The following is a 14,889-nucleotide window of genomic DNA, read 5'->3' on the forward strand; positions in this document are numbered from 1 at the left end:
TTTTCCAATTCTGTGAAGAAAGTCATTGGTAGCTTGATGGGGATGGCATTGAATCTATAAATTACCTTGGGCAGTATGGCCATTTTCACCATATTGATTCTTCGAACCCATGGGCATGGAATGTTCTTCCATTTGTTTGTATCCTCTTTTATTTCATTGAGCAGTGGTTTGTCGTTCTCCTTGAAGAGGTCCTTCACATCCCTTGTAAGTTGGATTCCTAGGTATTTTATTCTCTTTGAAGCAATTGTGAATGGGAGTTCACTCATGATTTGGCTCTCTGTTTGTCTGTGATTGGTGTACAAGAATGCTTGTGATTTTTGTACATTGATTTTGTATCCTGAGACATTGCTGAAGTTGCTAATCAGCTTAAGGAGATTTTGGGCTGAGATGATGGGGTTTTCTAGATATACAATCATGCCACCTGCAAACAGGCACAATTTGACTTCCTCTTTTCCTAATTGAATACTCTTTATTTCCTTCTCCTGCCTGATTACCCTGGCCAGAACTTCCAGCACTATGTTGAATAGGAGTGGTGAGAGAGGGCATCCCTGTCTTGTGCCAGTTTTCAAAGGGAATGCTTCCAGTTTTTGCCCATTCAGTATGATATTGGCTGTGGGCTTGTCATAGATAGCTCTTATTATTTTGAGATACATCCCATCAATACCTAATTTATTGAGAGTTTTTAGCATGAAGGGTTGTTGAATTTTGTCAAAGGCCTTTTCTGCATCTATTGAGATAATCATGTGGTTTTTGTCTTTGGTTCTGTTTATATGCTGGATTACATTTATTGATTTGCATATGTTGAACCAGCCTTGCATCCCAGGGATGAAGCCCACTTGATCATGGTGGATAAGCTTTTTGATGTGCTGCTGGATTTGGTTTGCCAGTATTTTATTGAGGATACTTGCATCAATGTTCATCAAAGATATTGGTCTGAAATTCTCTTTTTTGGTATGTCTCTGCCAGGCTTTGGTATCAGGCTGATGCTGGCCTCATAAAATATGTTATGGAGGATTCCCTCTTTTTCTATTGATTGGAATAGTTTCAGAAGGAATGGTACCAGTTCCTCCTTGTACCTCTGGTAGAATTCGGCTGTGAATCCGTCAGGTCCTGCACTCTTTTTGGTTGGTAAGCTATTGATTATTGCCACAATTTCAGAACCTGTTATTGGTCTATTCAGAGATTCAACTTCTTCCTGGTTTAGTCTTGGGAGGGTGTATTTGTCGAGGAATTTATCCATTTCTTCTAGATTTTCTAGTTTATTTGCATAGAGGTGTTTGTAGTAGTCTCTGATGGTAGATTGTATTTCTGTGGGATTGGTGGTGATATCCCCTTTTTCATTTTTTATTGCATCTATTTGATTCTTCTCTCTTTTCTTCTTTATTAGTCTTGCTAGCAGTCTATCAATTTTGTTGATCTTTTCAAAAAACCAGCTCCTGGATTCATTAATTTTTTGAAGGGTTTTTTGTGTCTCTATTTCCTTCAGTTCTGCTCTGATTTTAGTTATTTCTAGCCTTCTGCTAGCTTTTGAGTGTGTTTGCTCTTTCTTTTCTAGTTCTTTTAATTGTGATGTTATGGTGTCAATTTTGGATCTTTCCTGCTTTCTCTTGTGGTCATTTAGTGCTATAAATTTCCCTCTACACACTGCTGCTTTGAATGTGTCCCAGAGATTCTGGTATGTTGTGTCTTTGTTCTCGTTGGTTTCAAACAACATCTTTATTTCTGCCTTCATTTCATTATGTACCCAATAGTCAATCAGGAGCAGGTTGTTCAGTTTCCATGTAGTTGAGCGGTTTTGAGTGAGTTTCTTAATCCTGAGTTTTAGTATGATTGCACTGTGGTCTGAGAGACAGTTTGTTATAATTTCTGTTCTTTTACATTTGCTGAGGAGAGCTTCCAACTATGTGGTCAATTTTGGAATAGGTGTGGTGTGGTGCTGAAAAAAATGTATAATCTCTTGATTCGGGGTGGAGAGTTCTGTGGATGTCTATTAGGTCTGCTTGGTGGAGAGCTGAGTTCAATTCCTGGGTATCCTTGTTAACTTTCTGTCTGGTTGATCTGTCTAATGTTGACAGTGGGGTGTTAAAGTCTCCCATTATTATTGTGTGGGAGTTTAAGTCCCTTTGTAGGTCACTCAGGACTTGCTTTGTGAATCTGGGTGCTCTTGTGTTGGGTGCATATATATTTAGGATAGTTAGCTCTTCTTGTTGAATTGATCCCTTTACCATTATGTAATGGCCTTCTTTGTCTCTTTTGATCTTTGTTAGTTTAAAGTCTATTTTATCAGAGACTAGGATTGCAAGCCCTGCCTTTTTTTGTTTTCTATTTGCTTGTTAGATCTTCCTCCATCCCTTTATTTTGAGTCTATGTGTGTCTCTGCACGTGAGATGGGTTTCCTGAATACAGCACACTGATGGGTCTGGACTCCTTATCCAGTTTGCCAGTCTGTGTCTTTTAATTGGAGCATTTAGCCCATTTACATTTAAAGTTAATATTGTTATGTGTGAATTTGATCCTGTCATTATGATGTTAGTTTGTTATTTTGCTCGTTAGTTGATGCAGTTTCTTCCTAGCCTCGATGGTCTTTACAATTTGGCATGTTTTTGCAGTGGCTGGTACCGGTTGTTCCTTTCCATGTTTAGTGCTTCCTTCAGGAGTTCTTGTAGGGCAGGCCTGGTGGTGACAAAATCACTCAGCATTTGCTTGTCCGTAAAGTATTTTATTTCTCCTTCACTTATGAAGCTTAGTTTGGCTGGATATGAAATTCTGGGTTGAAAATTCTTTTCTTTAAGAATGTTGAATATTGGCCCCCACTCTCTTCTGGCTTGTGGAGTTTCTGCCAAGAGATCAGCTGTTAGTCTGATGGGCTTCCCTTTGTGGGTAACCTGACCTTTCTCTCTGGCCGCCCTTAACATTTTTTCCTTCATTTCAACTTTGATGAATCTGACAATTATGTGTCTTGGAGTTGCTCTTCTCGAGGAGTATCTTTCTGGCGTTCTCTGTGTTTCCTGAATGTGAATGTTGGCCTGCCTTGCTAGATTGGGGAAGTTCTCCTGCATAATATCTTGCAGAGTGTTTTCCAACTTGGTTCCATTCTCCCCATCATTTTCAGGTACACCAATCAGACGTAGGTTTGGTCTTTTCACATAGTCCCAAATTTCTTGGAGGCTTTGTTCGTTTCTTTTTATTCTTTTTTCTCTAAACTTCCCTTCTCACTTCATTTCATTCATTTCGTCTTCCATCACTGATACCCTTTCTTCCAGTTGATCGCATTGGCTCCCCAGGCTTCTGCAGTCTTTGTGTAGTTCTCTAAACTTGGCTTTCAGCTCCATCAGCTCCTTTAAGCCCTTCTCTCCATTGGTTATTCTAGTTATCCATGCATCTAATTTTTTTTTGAAGTTTTTAACTTCTTTGCTATTGTTTTGAATTTCCTCCGGTAGCTGGGAGTAGTTTGATCATCTGAAGCCTTCTTCTCTCAACTCGTCAAAGTCATTCTCCGTTCAGCTTTGTTCCATTGCTAGTGAGGAACTGCATTCCTTTGGAGGAGGAGAGGTGCTCTGCTTTTTAGAGTTTCCAGTTTTTCTGCTCTGTTTTTTCCCCATCTTTGTGGTTTTATCTACTTTTGGTCTTTGATGATGGTGATGTGCAGATGGGTCTTTGGTGTGGATGTCCTTTCTGTTTGTTAGTTTTCCTTCTACCAGGCAGGACCCTCAGCTGCAGGTCTGTTGGAGTTTGCTAGAGGTCCACTCCAGACTCTGTTTGGCTGGGTGTCAGCAGCGGTGGCTGCAGAACAGCGGATTTTCGTGAGACCACAAATTCAGCTGTCTGATAGTTCCTCTGGAAGTTTTGTCTCAGAGGAGTACCTGGCCGAGTGAGGTGTCAGTCTGTCCCTACTGGGGGGTGCCTCCCAGTTAGGCTGCTCGGGGGTCAGGGACCTACTTTAGGAGGCAGTCTGTCCGTTCTCAGATCTCCAGCTGCGTGCTGGGAAAACCACTACTCTCTTCAAAGCTGTCAAGTAGGGACATTTAAGTCTGCAGGGGTTCCTGCTGACTTTTTGTTTGTCTGTGCCCTGCCCCCAGAGGTGGAGCCTACAGAGGCAGGCAGGCCTCCTTGAGCTCTGGTGGGCTCCACCCAGTTGGAGCTTCTTGGCTGCTTTGTTTACCTAAGCAAGCCTGGGTAATGGCGGGCGCCCCTCCCCCAGCCTCGCTCCCACCTTGCAGTTTGATCTCAGACTGCTGTGCTAGCAATCAGTGAGACTCTGTGGGCACAGGACCCTCTGAGCCAGGTGTGGGACACAATCTCCTGGTGTGCCGTTTTCCAAGCCCGTTGGAAAAGCGCAGTGTTAGGGTGGGACTGATCCGATTTTCCAGGTGCCGTCTGTTACCCCTTTCTTTGACTAGGAAAGGGAACTCCCTGACCCCTTGCGCTTCCCAAGTGAGGCAATGCCTTGCCCTGCTTCGGCTTGCGCCCAGTGCACTGCACCGACTGTCCTGCACCCACTGTTTGGCACTGCCTAGTGAGATGAACCCGGTACCTCAAACGGAAATGCAGAAATCACCCGTCTTCTGTGTCGGTCATGCTGGGAGCTGTAGACTAGAGCTCTTCCTATTTGGCCATCTTGGCTCCACCCACTCCCCTCTTCTCTTGATTTCTATGTCCATAAAATTGGATGGGGAATAATGATACCTGCCTCATAAGGTTGGTATAAGGGTTAAATGATAAAATGTATGTGAAACTTCTTATGTCATGCAATGCCCTTCACAAGCAGGCCTCAGTATCTCTTCCTTGCATACAGTCAGTACGTAAGTGTTAGCTACTATGACCGGAATTTCCCAAGGCAGAGTTAGTTTTCCTTTGGAAGTCTAAAGGTGAGATCTGAGTTCTCTAAAGATGAGGACTCTGGTATCTAGAAAATTTGCTCATTTAGAAGTGTGTCTTGGATTCCTAGGAAAGTACTGAGGAAGTCTTCATAGTTAGGAAAAGGAAAATCATTTACTTATTTCTTCACTGTTCTAGGTATTGGGAATTCAAAGTGGTTTGTTGAACAACCCTGCCACAACTAAAATACAAGATCATCCTTTTTTCCCTCTGCTCCTTTCCACTTTCTCAGCCACCAGACAGGAACTCACCAGCTCTCATGGATGTTCTGTTCACTCTTGAGTAACAGATATTCTCTTAGTCACTTAAGTCACAAACTCCATCTCAATTCAGCAGAGTTTCCAGCCTAATACAAGATTAAAACTCTACACTTAGTGTTATGTATTTTCCTTTCTTCACCTCTACCTGCATCATGCTCATAATGGTAAAAGTGAGTATGTGCTAAACAATGAAGAATAAACTATAGCCCCAGTTCTCAAGGAGCTGACTGCCTTTTGAGGGGACAGACAAATGGTGGATCGGATGGCAGTGTGATATATGCTGTTACAGAGATATGCTTCGGGACATGGCAAAGCAGAGGAAGGGTGCTGAAATGAGAAAGGCTTCCAGCAAAAAATGAAACACAATCAAAGCTGTATCTTGCAGGACTGGCTGCACGATTCTGAGCAAAGAAAGCAGGGTGAGCAAGGCAGGGAAAGGATCATGAACCTGAGTATCACTTTGTCAAAGGGATCCACTTTGTTTTAGATTCTAAGAGAATCATTTTTGCCGATTGTGATGCTAAAATGTGTATGGCAACATACTCTTAGGTATGGGCTCTGGTTTAGATAGGGATTAGATTATGATATTTGATTAGATAAGGAGTAGATGTGAATTGATTTTTTTTTTCAGGTTCTACCATTTGCTAGCTGTATGATCTTGGGCAAGTTGCTTAACCTCTTAGAGTCCCAGTTTCCTCATCTAAAATGGGAAGATGATTACCCACCTCAAAGGCTGCATATTATAAGAAGAAAATGCATATGTAAAGTCCTTTGCACTAAGCCTGGACCTAGTCTGGGCTTAAAAATTGTTGGTATATTTACTGAAACTATCTTCCACTTGCTCTCTGTTTTTACTTTGTATCTAGGATAGATAGGAAGAACAAAAGGTATACTGCAGAAACAGGGACAACATTGCAATTTAGCTATGAAACAGTATGAGCCAGAATTATCATATTGGTAGTGCCAAGGGGAAGAAAAGCCATAGATAGGTGGAAAAAATGTCCTAAAAGAGAATAGCATTGACTGTTGTCATTGTTAATTTTTAATTGCATTTTTATTTGCCCACTCACTGATTGTGTGTGTTTGGACTGCCGTGAAGGCCTATCATCATTTTCATGGTATTTTGAGTGTAGCTTTGGACACAGTTTGAGATCTTCAAATGGCAGTTATTTTTATCCAAAAAAATTTCTATATGAAAATGACCTGCCACCTGGGAGATTATAACCTAGAGGTATCACTATTAGTTGAACCAATAATTGTTGGAGCAAGATTACCTCAGATGAATAAATGGTATGTGATTCTAAATTGCTTCTGATTTCTAACACAGATTATTGTGATTTAACTAAAGTAAATATTCATTTATTTGAACGGCTCTGCTTAGAAATGGTGGGGGCTGTGAGTTCAATCCAATTATAGAAGGCTTATCAGAAGAAATGTAATGGAAACAGCATGAGACCAGGAATCAGAAAACCTAGGTTCTGGTCCTATTACTGACTGGTTGGGAAACTGGGTAAGGAATGTTTTTTTCTCTGGTAAAGAAATATGGTCAGGTAGATGTGGTATGGTGAAGGGCACTGTTAACATACTTCCTTCACCCCTCACATTTCTTTGTCAACATCATTCCTTTCCAACTGTTGACACCATTAAGCCTCAACTGTCACCAGAAGTTCAAGTGGATAGTGAGGGGAGACAAAACCCCATTTCCATCCCTTTGGGTTCTGGTTGAGTCCAAGAATTAAACTGACATAAGATAGATCAACAGGAGAAAAGCAAGCAAATGTATTTACTACAAGATTTATGTAGCCTGTGAGCCCTCATAAGGAAATGACGACCTGAAGGAGCAGTTGGATTCAGCACTTACACACTGAATCCGACCAAGAATAGTAAGTTGTGAAAAGGCAACAAAATATTGTGGAGTGGCTTAAAAGATGAGTTATTTTAACAAGGTGTGTACAGAATTGTTTTGGTCTCAACTTCTCATTCTTGAGGATAATAATATTCATTTTGTGTAGGAAGGGTATCTTTCATGTGGGAATTTCATTTCCTGCTTTTAAGAAGCAGGATAAAAAGTCAAAATAATCTTTTTGTACTGCTTTTTTAAAAAGTGTCTTCAATTCAAAACTGTCAATATGCCAGAAGAACATTTTTTGAGCTGCATATTCCTAACTCATTCAATATGAAAGGGTTTTATAAACATGAGAGTGGTATACCAACATGATTATGTGGGCATCATTATTTGTGTTATTGGTTTTTGCGACCTGTTGCTAATGCAAAAGTGGAATTTCTATTAGTGACTTTGTTATAGAAACTGTTTTTCTTAATGAAAAATGTTTCACATGAAATATATCATTTAAAAAATCTGACTATTGATATGGTTTGGATTTGTGTCCCCACCCAAATCTCATGTCAAATCGTAATCTCCGATGTAGTAGGAGGGGCCTGGTGGGAGGTGATTGGATCATGGGGGAATATTTCCCTCTTGTTCTTCTCATGATAGTGAGTGAGTTCTCACAAGATCTGTTTGATTAAAAGTGTGTAGCACCTCCCGCTTTGTTCTCTTCCTCCTGCTCTGGCCATGTAAGACATGACTCCTTCCTCTTTACCCTCTGCCATGATTGTAAGTTCCCTGAGGCCTCCCCAGCCATGCTTCCTGTATAGTCTGTAAAATTGTGAGCCAATTAAACCTCTTTTCTTCATAAATTACCCAGTCTCAGGTAGCAGTGTAAGAACAATATAGAAAATTGGTACTGGGAAGTGGGGCAGTTGCTATAAAGGTACCTGAAAATGTGGAAGCAGCTTTGGAACTGGGTAATTAGCAGAGGCTGGAACAGTTTGGAGGGCTCAGAAGAGACAGAATGATGGGACTTTTCACTGCAGACTTTTGAGTTAATGCTGAAATGAGTTAAACCTTGGTGGGCTGTTGAGAAGGGATGATTGATTTTGCAATCTGAGAAGGACATGAGATTTGTGAGGGGCCAGGTGGGATGACAATGTTTGGATTTGTGTCCCCACCCAAATCTTATGGCGAACTGTAATCCCCAATGTTGGAGGAAGGGCGTGGTGGGAGGTGATTGGATCACAGGGTCGGATTTCCCCCTTGCTCTTCTCATGATAGTGAGTGAGTTCTCATGAGATCTGGTTGTTTAAAAGTCTGTAGCACCTCCTGCTTTTTTGTTTTCCTACTTCTTTGACCATGTAATATGTCAATCCTTCCTCTTTGCCTTCCACCATGATTGTAAGTTTCCTGAGGCCTCCCAGCCATGCTTCTTATAATAGCCCATGGAACTGTGAGTCAATTCAACCTCTTTTCTTTAAAAAGTACCTAGTCTCAGCTAGTTCTTTATAGCAATTTTAGAATGGGCTAATGTAACTATTTACTTGTATTGTTCATATTTGCTAATGACACTTGTAGTGCTGTTGATGACAGAGTAGCTTGAAGCAGGACAATGTCTCAGAATTATTTGTGTGTTAGAGTATTATTACCCCAGACCTCCTTCTGTGGGATCACCTGGGCTGAGTCTCAACCAAGAGTTACAACTATTGTCAGGTAGGCCATCTTTATGTGACTCATCCTGTTGTCCCCTTTCTCTTACCTCATCAGTCCCTCCAAACCTTATAAGCTGAGTCATCCTTGATAAATAGTTTTTTGATTAAACCCTTTTTTGGCTCTCTTACTTTGGCCATGTCATCTGTTTCCTGCTAGCATCCTGACTGGCATATTTAACAAACTATCATTGAGAAAATGAACTCTTAAGTTTTGTCTCTGTTCATCATAAAAGGGGATCGTGGTGGTCTGGTGATGGCCATCATGAGCTGAAATAAGGAAGGGTACATAGATGTCCAGGATTAGCCATTCCAGAAGTGTCCTCTAGCTCTTAACATTCTGTGATTCTGTGTATAGGAAACTGAAGCAAGCCAATTACATTTTGAACTTTTATATTACTGTAGGGTATCTGAACTGAGATGATGAAACAAACATAGTTGAAAGGAAGGCACAAGCAAGGTATTCTTATGAAAACCAGCAGTGATTCCACACCTAAGTCATCTAACACCTTTCAAATATTGCTCATTATTTTTAGCATTGGATTTTTTTTTTTTTTACCAACTATTACTTATATGTGTTGTGTATTTTTAAATCTAAATCAATGCTTTCTTGTAGCAATATATAAAGGCTAGAAAGTATACAATGGCCACACCGTCCTGGTTTGGCAATATGGGAAGAATCTTCATTATCAATTATGGTATTAAAATTATTCCTAGGACTATGGGTATACTTTCTGTACTTCAATCTTCTTTATGTTCCCACCTCACTCTCAGGTTGAAACAGAGATGATATATACTAATGAACTTTTAAAATACCAATACCTTTGAGTTTTCTTATAAGTTTTCCTATAGTGAATATACTGTCAAAAAAGCCAAATGTGCCTATTTCAACCTTCACTGTGGTGAGGCTTGTAGGGTGATTTGGGTCATCTTTCTCTGGAACAGGTTTTTATCCAGCTTCGTTTTAACAAAGGATCAATGATCAGAACTGGCTGTGATGCATAGTGTGAGCAATGGCTTTAAAGAAGTTTTTGTGCCAGTAAATGTTGCTTGCATTCTTGTCAAGCTGTTTGCCTGTGTGGGATTTGATCATTTGAACATGGCAGTAGATGACAGAATTTGACAGCTGCTGTAGATGTCATTTTTGTTTTTGTTCTTAATATATTCTTTTAATCTTTTAAGGGTTCTCCTCACAAAACAATGACCCAGAGCAGCTGCCACTTTTGCCCATAGGAAAAACTAAACCTATCAGTTATTGGGAAAATATTTCTTATTTTTTTATCCTATTGGCTATAGGATAATAAGAGTAAGATAAGACTTCTTGCCCTGTTTTCCAGATTTCTTTCACACATGGTAGATTATGTTATCCTTGGGCCAATGTAATAAAGTTCATAAGAAAAGTGCTTTATTCCTGTTTTATGAATGAGAAATCTGAGACAGAGAATTGTTTTTTTTTAAATTTTATTATTATTATACTTTAAGTTTTAGGGTACATGTGCACAACGTGCAGGTTAGTTACATATGTATACATGTGCCATGTTGGTATGCTGTACCCATTAACTCGTCATTTAACATTAGGTACATCTCCTAATGCTATCTCTCCCCCCTCCCCCCACCCCACAACCATCCCTGGTGTGTGATGTTCCCCTTCCTGTGTCCATGTGTTCCCATTGTTCGATTCCCACCTATGAGTGAGAACATGCGGTGTTTGGTTTTTTGTCCTTGCGATAGTTTGCTGAGAATGATGGTTTCCAGCTTCATCCATGTCCCTACAAAGGACATGGATTGCATATCTATCCATGTGCCATGTTGGTGTGCTGCACCCATTAACTCGTCATTTAGCATTAGGTATATCTCCTAATGCTGTCCCTCCCCGCTGCCCCCACCCCACAACAGTCCCCGGAGTGTGATGTTTCCTTTCCTGTGTCCATGTGTTCTCATTGTTCAATTCCCACCTATGAGTTGAGAACATGTGGTGTTTGGTTTTTTGTCCTTGTGCTAGTTTACTGAGAATGATGGTTTCCATTTTTCATCCATGTCCCTACAAAGGACATGAACTCATCCTTTTTTATGGCTGCATAGTATAGCACTGGCACTCTATCTTATTAGTTCATAACTAGGCTTTAATTTTCATTTTAATTAAATACTTGGATTTAATCTCAAATATGCCAAATAATTTTAGGAGAGCATACCCCATTCATATCTAGGTTATAAAAAAGGGCTAGTAATTGAAGATAATAATTTCCACTTACAAGTTACCCAATCTTACTAATGACATTTTTTTCCATCTATATGTTCAATTTGAAGCACAATTATGGTCTGGTTCTTTGAGACAAAGAACAGACCATTAAATAGACTAATTCCCTCCCAGCCCCTTTCTGCCTGTTTCTCACTCTGTAGAAAACACTGAATGTCTGGTTTTTCTCCACTTGAGCCCTGTATTTGAATTTCAGAACATATGGGTCAGAGCACTACAGGAAAAGGAAGATAGAGATTTATACAGATGACTTTGGCAATTCTAAGCTTCTTTCTTCCAATGAGCGAAAATGTCTTTGTGCATGCTGCATGTCAGAGCCCTTGCTTTGTGCTATACCCAGTATCCCTTTCGTGAAATGTATATGACAGAAAGATTGCATCTGGAAAATCTAGGGCAGTTATACTTACTAGCAGTAGAAATGGCCTGGACTTGCAGATCTCAGAGATCCTTTCAGTTTTAACAGCCTGTTATCTCCAAGTGATTGTGTCATGATGGTGTTGGGGAGATAGCAAAAGAGCATGGTGGGAGGGCTGGGGTTAGGAATGGGAGTGGGATGTGGCTTCAGTAGATATGTAACCTAAGAAATGGGATTGAAGGATGAAGGGCACAATGATGAGAAATATTATAGAACCAATTTTGGAGAAATAATGGGTAATCAGTCATAATGTTAAAGTTAGAGTCATCATAGAGGTAATTCTGTGGACCCGGAGCAGAGGAAAGGGGAACTAAGATGTCAGCATAGTGTTAAAAAGTTTGGGTTCTGGAATCAAAGCACATGGATTCAGATCCCAGCTCTGCCACCTACTAGCTGTGTGACCCTGTACTGAATAGCACTCCTTAGAGCAGTAGTTTCTGTTTGTTTGTATATGAGAACACTAGATTCACTGGGGGGAGTTTTGAAGAAATACTGATGGACAGACCCACTTCTGAAACAATCCAATTAGAGATGGGTGTGGCAGGGGCAGGCTTGAGACCCTAATTTGAAAGCCACAGTTTGACAGCCAGGGTTCCCAAAGTTCTGTGTGCATCACCATCAACTAGAGGGTTCGTTAAAACAGATCGCTGGGCCACACCCTCATAAAAAGCAAAATTGAAAACCAAATAGTTTGTCTACTGTCAGAATATTTGAATCTATAATTGTCCTAAAACATCTGGTACTTGAATTATTAAATGTAAACAATGATATCAAGGGAACACGAAAAAGAGAATTAAAAAGAATACTTCCGTATAAGATGAAGGACAAGTTGAAATTTAGCACATACGTGGAATTGAACATAATTAAATCATTAGGAATTCTGCGGCTCAAGTTTTCTGTCTCCTTTTGAGTGAATTTATAGGTTGAGTCCTCCTGATACAAGCAAATTTTTAAACATTAACTACAGTTGGTTTTCTGAGGTGAGAAATTACAAATATCCTAAGAAAATCATCAATACTAGAAGAAAAAATATGGCTACTCTCAGGTGATAAACATTAACATAAAAGGAGACCAATTTGGACATGGAAAATCTAGCCCTAAAGCATACAGAGTGTAATGTGAAAAGTGCTGTAATAGTGAAATAAATGTAATTTCTGCCTTCTCTTGGTGATGTCTTTTCCTGGAAAGCTTTGCTTTTTTATTTTGGTTCTGATTTAATAAGGTAGAATTAGAATGTTCTCTGCTCTACAGCCTTGCTATACAAGGTGTGGTCTAGAATCCTGAAAGTGTGTTAGAAGTGCAGAATCTCAGGTATCTTTCTAGACCCACTAAATCAGAATTTGCACTTGAACAAGATTCCTGGGTGAGTTACATGCTCATTAAAGTTCCAGAAGCTGCTCTACAACATTCCGACATTGTAACTCAGGGGTCCTGGGGAAGCAGATCATGCTCTAACAGAGTGTGTGAAGATACATGCCCTTAGATGCTGCTCCAGTTAAGATATGTGTTGGTTATAGACAAGTCTGCAGAGAAAAGTCCCAAAGAAGAGGACATATAGGCTGTTGTCCCCATTTACCTTGGCCACAGGGTATGAATGTTCAGGCCAATACTGGGTGAGGAAAAGTTCAAAGGATGGGGAGACACTCTCATGACACTGGCTGAGGCCACTTGGTCCTAGTTATCTTGTCTTTCAAAAGGTGAACCCCAGATACTGATAGAGGAATAGGGAGTGAATAGAAATAATAAAATACCATTACCACTGGTTTTTTGAATGTTTATCCTGGTGGGATACAAACATGCAAGGATATTGTTTCTTTTCAGCCAGTGCCTTTGACCTCATTCTGTTGAATCTACTTTTAAACCAATTCCAGTAATTAAGTCCAGGTCAGTCTAATCTAAAACTCCAGTTGTATCTGCCCTGTCTCCTAACTCAGGGTTTTTTAATGCCCAAAGGGGGCCTGAAGTGAGAGATAGGGAACTTGCTGTCAGATTCCATTTTCCTTTTTTTGTTTTTTTTTTGCCTTGTTTGGTGTGTTGGCCTAGGGAAGGGGGAGATGGGAAGAGAAGGGGAAGATGGAAATGGATGTTTGGACACACGCGTAATCTCCTTAGGTGGCCCTATGGAAGAGACTCCTGATTCACAGTTCCTCTCATGGAAGATCTGTCTCCAGCTTCAACTCTTCCAAACTTTTCTCTTTGATTCCAGCTTCTTCACCATCAGGACATCACATGGTCACAAGCTCCTGCTGATTTCTGAAGCAATAGACAGCCCTCTTGATTAGGGGGCTAGCTACATAGCTCAAGCCCTGCTTCCTACCACAGCATTCTCTTGACCTATGAGAAACTCACACATCCTTGTTATCACCACATGGCTTTACCTTCATTCCATTACCTTCTTTCCATCTGTGTTCAATTCTCTTCTCTACTCAGATAGGGCCAGGGGGCAGAGTAGCACGTCATACTGGGGAATGAGATGCCACATCTCACTTTCTTGCAGACATCTTCAATTCCTGCAAGTGATCCGTTAGAGGACCCCCCACTGGACTTTGTGGGTGAACATTCACCTTCCTTCTTCCTTCAGTGAGGTGGAGCTTCAGTGCCCCAACTAGACTCAGTATCAGTCACATGGGATTCAGAGGATCTACATCTCCTACCTCCCTTTCCCCCTCTCTAGTCTCCTGTTTAAGATATGAAAGAGTGTTCTGAGGGATGTTTGTGAGCAACGGTTACCTCTTATTAAATCTTGGAAGGGCCATCTGTTTTCCAAGTTATTTATGCCTTATTTAGTATGTGAGGTATTAGATAATCCTGTGTCCTAAGTTTTGAGACCCAGTTGCCAATTCCAGAACAGTAGGAAAGGTTCTACTTAACAATCTGCTACAGTATAATATACACTATTTATTGATCACTTCCTTTGTACCAGTTGTGTTAAGTCATTTACAAATTTTATTTCACTTAATTCATATGGCAACACCATATGGTAGTTTCTATTATTTTCATTTAAACAATTACTGTAATGAACTTTTGCCATATCTGGTTACATAAAACACTTTAAAAATATTGTAATAATTCCACATAGTGTAAGTTTTAACTGTCTCAATGAGGACACCAACAAGGAAAACTTCCTCTGTTTCTGGGTAAGAATAAGTGATTTAGATTCTACCCATCAGATGCACCTGTAAGAACTTCATTCTGAACTGTCACATGGGGGAAAGAGGCATGGTGCTGAGTTTTTATCGTGTAGCAGATACTGAGGCAGAGAGACAAGGGCTCTGTTACTGGCCATGGTGAGAGCAGCATCCTGAGTTGAGGATGGCTGTGTCAGCAGTTTACTTGGCAGGCTGGTTTTGAGAAGTGGCTCTGGGAGTTCCCCCTAGAAGCTCAGCCCAGTGTTTGCCTCTTCAGCCCTTCCAAAGATTTTGGGGGCCCCCTTACTAAAAACTTCTTTGCTTATACCAGCTGTGCAGGTATGTTGGCTGTAATTAACAACAACAAAGTCTATCTTGCTTCTACTCTCCATATTCGAAGGCATATTG

Source organism: Nomascus leucogenys, chromosome 18 (assembly GCF_006542625.1).
Source record: "Nomascus leucogenys isolate Asia chromosome 18, Asia_NLE_v1, whole genome shotgun sequence".
Taxonomy (NCBI): Eukaryota; Metazoa; Chordata; class Mammalia; order Primates; family Hylobatidae; genus Nomascus; species Nomascus leucogenys.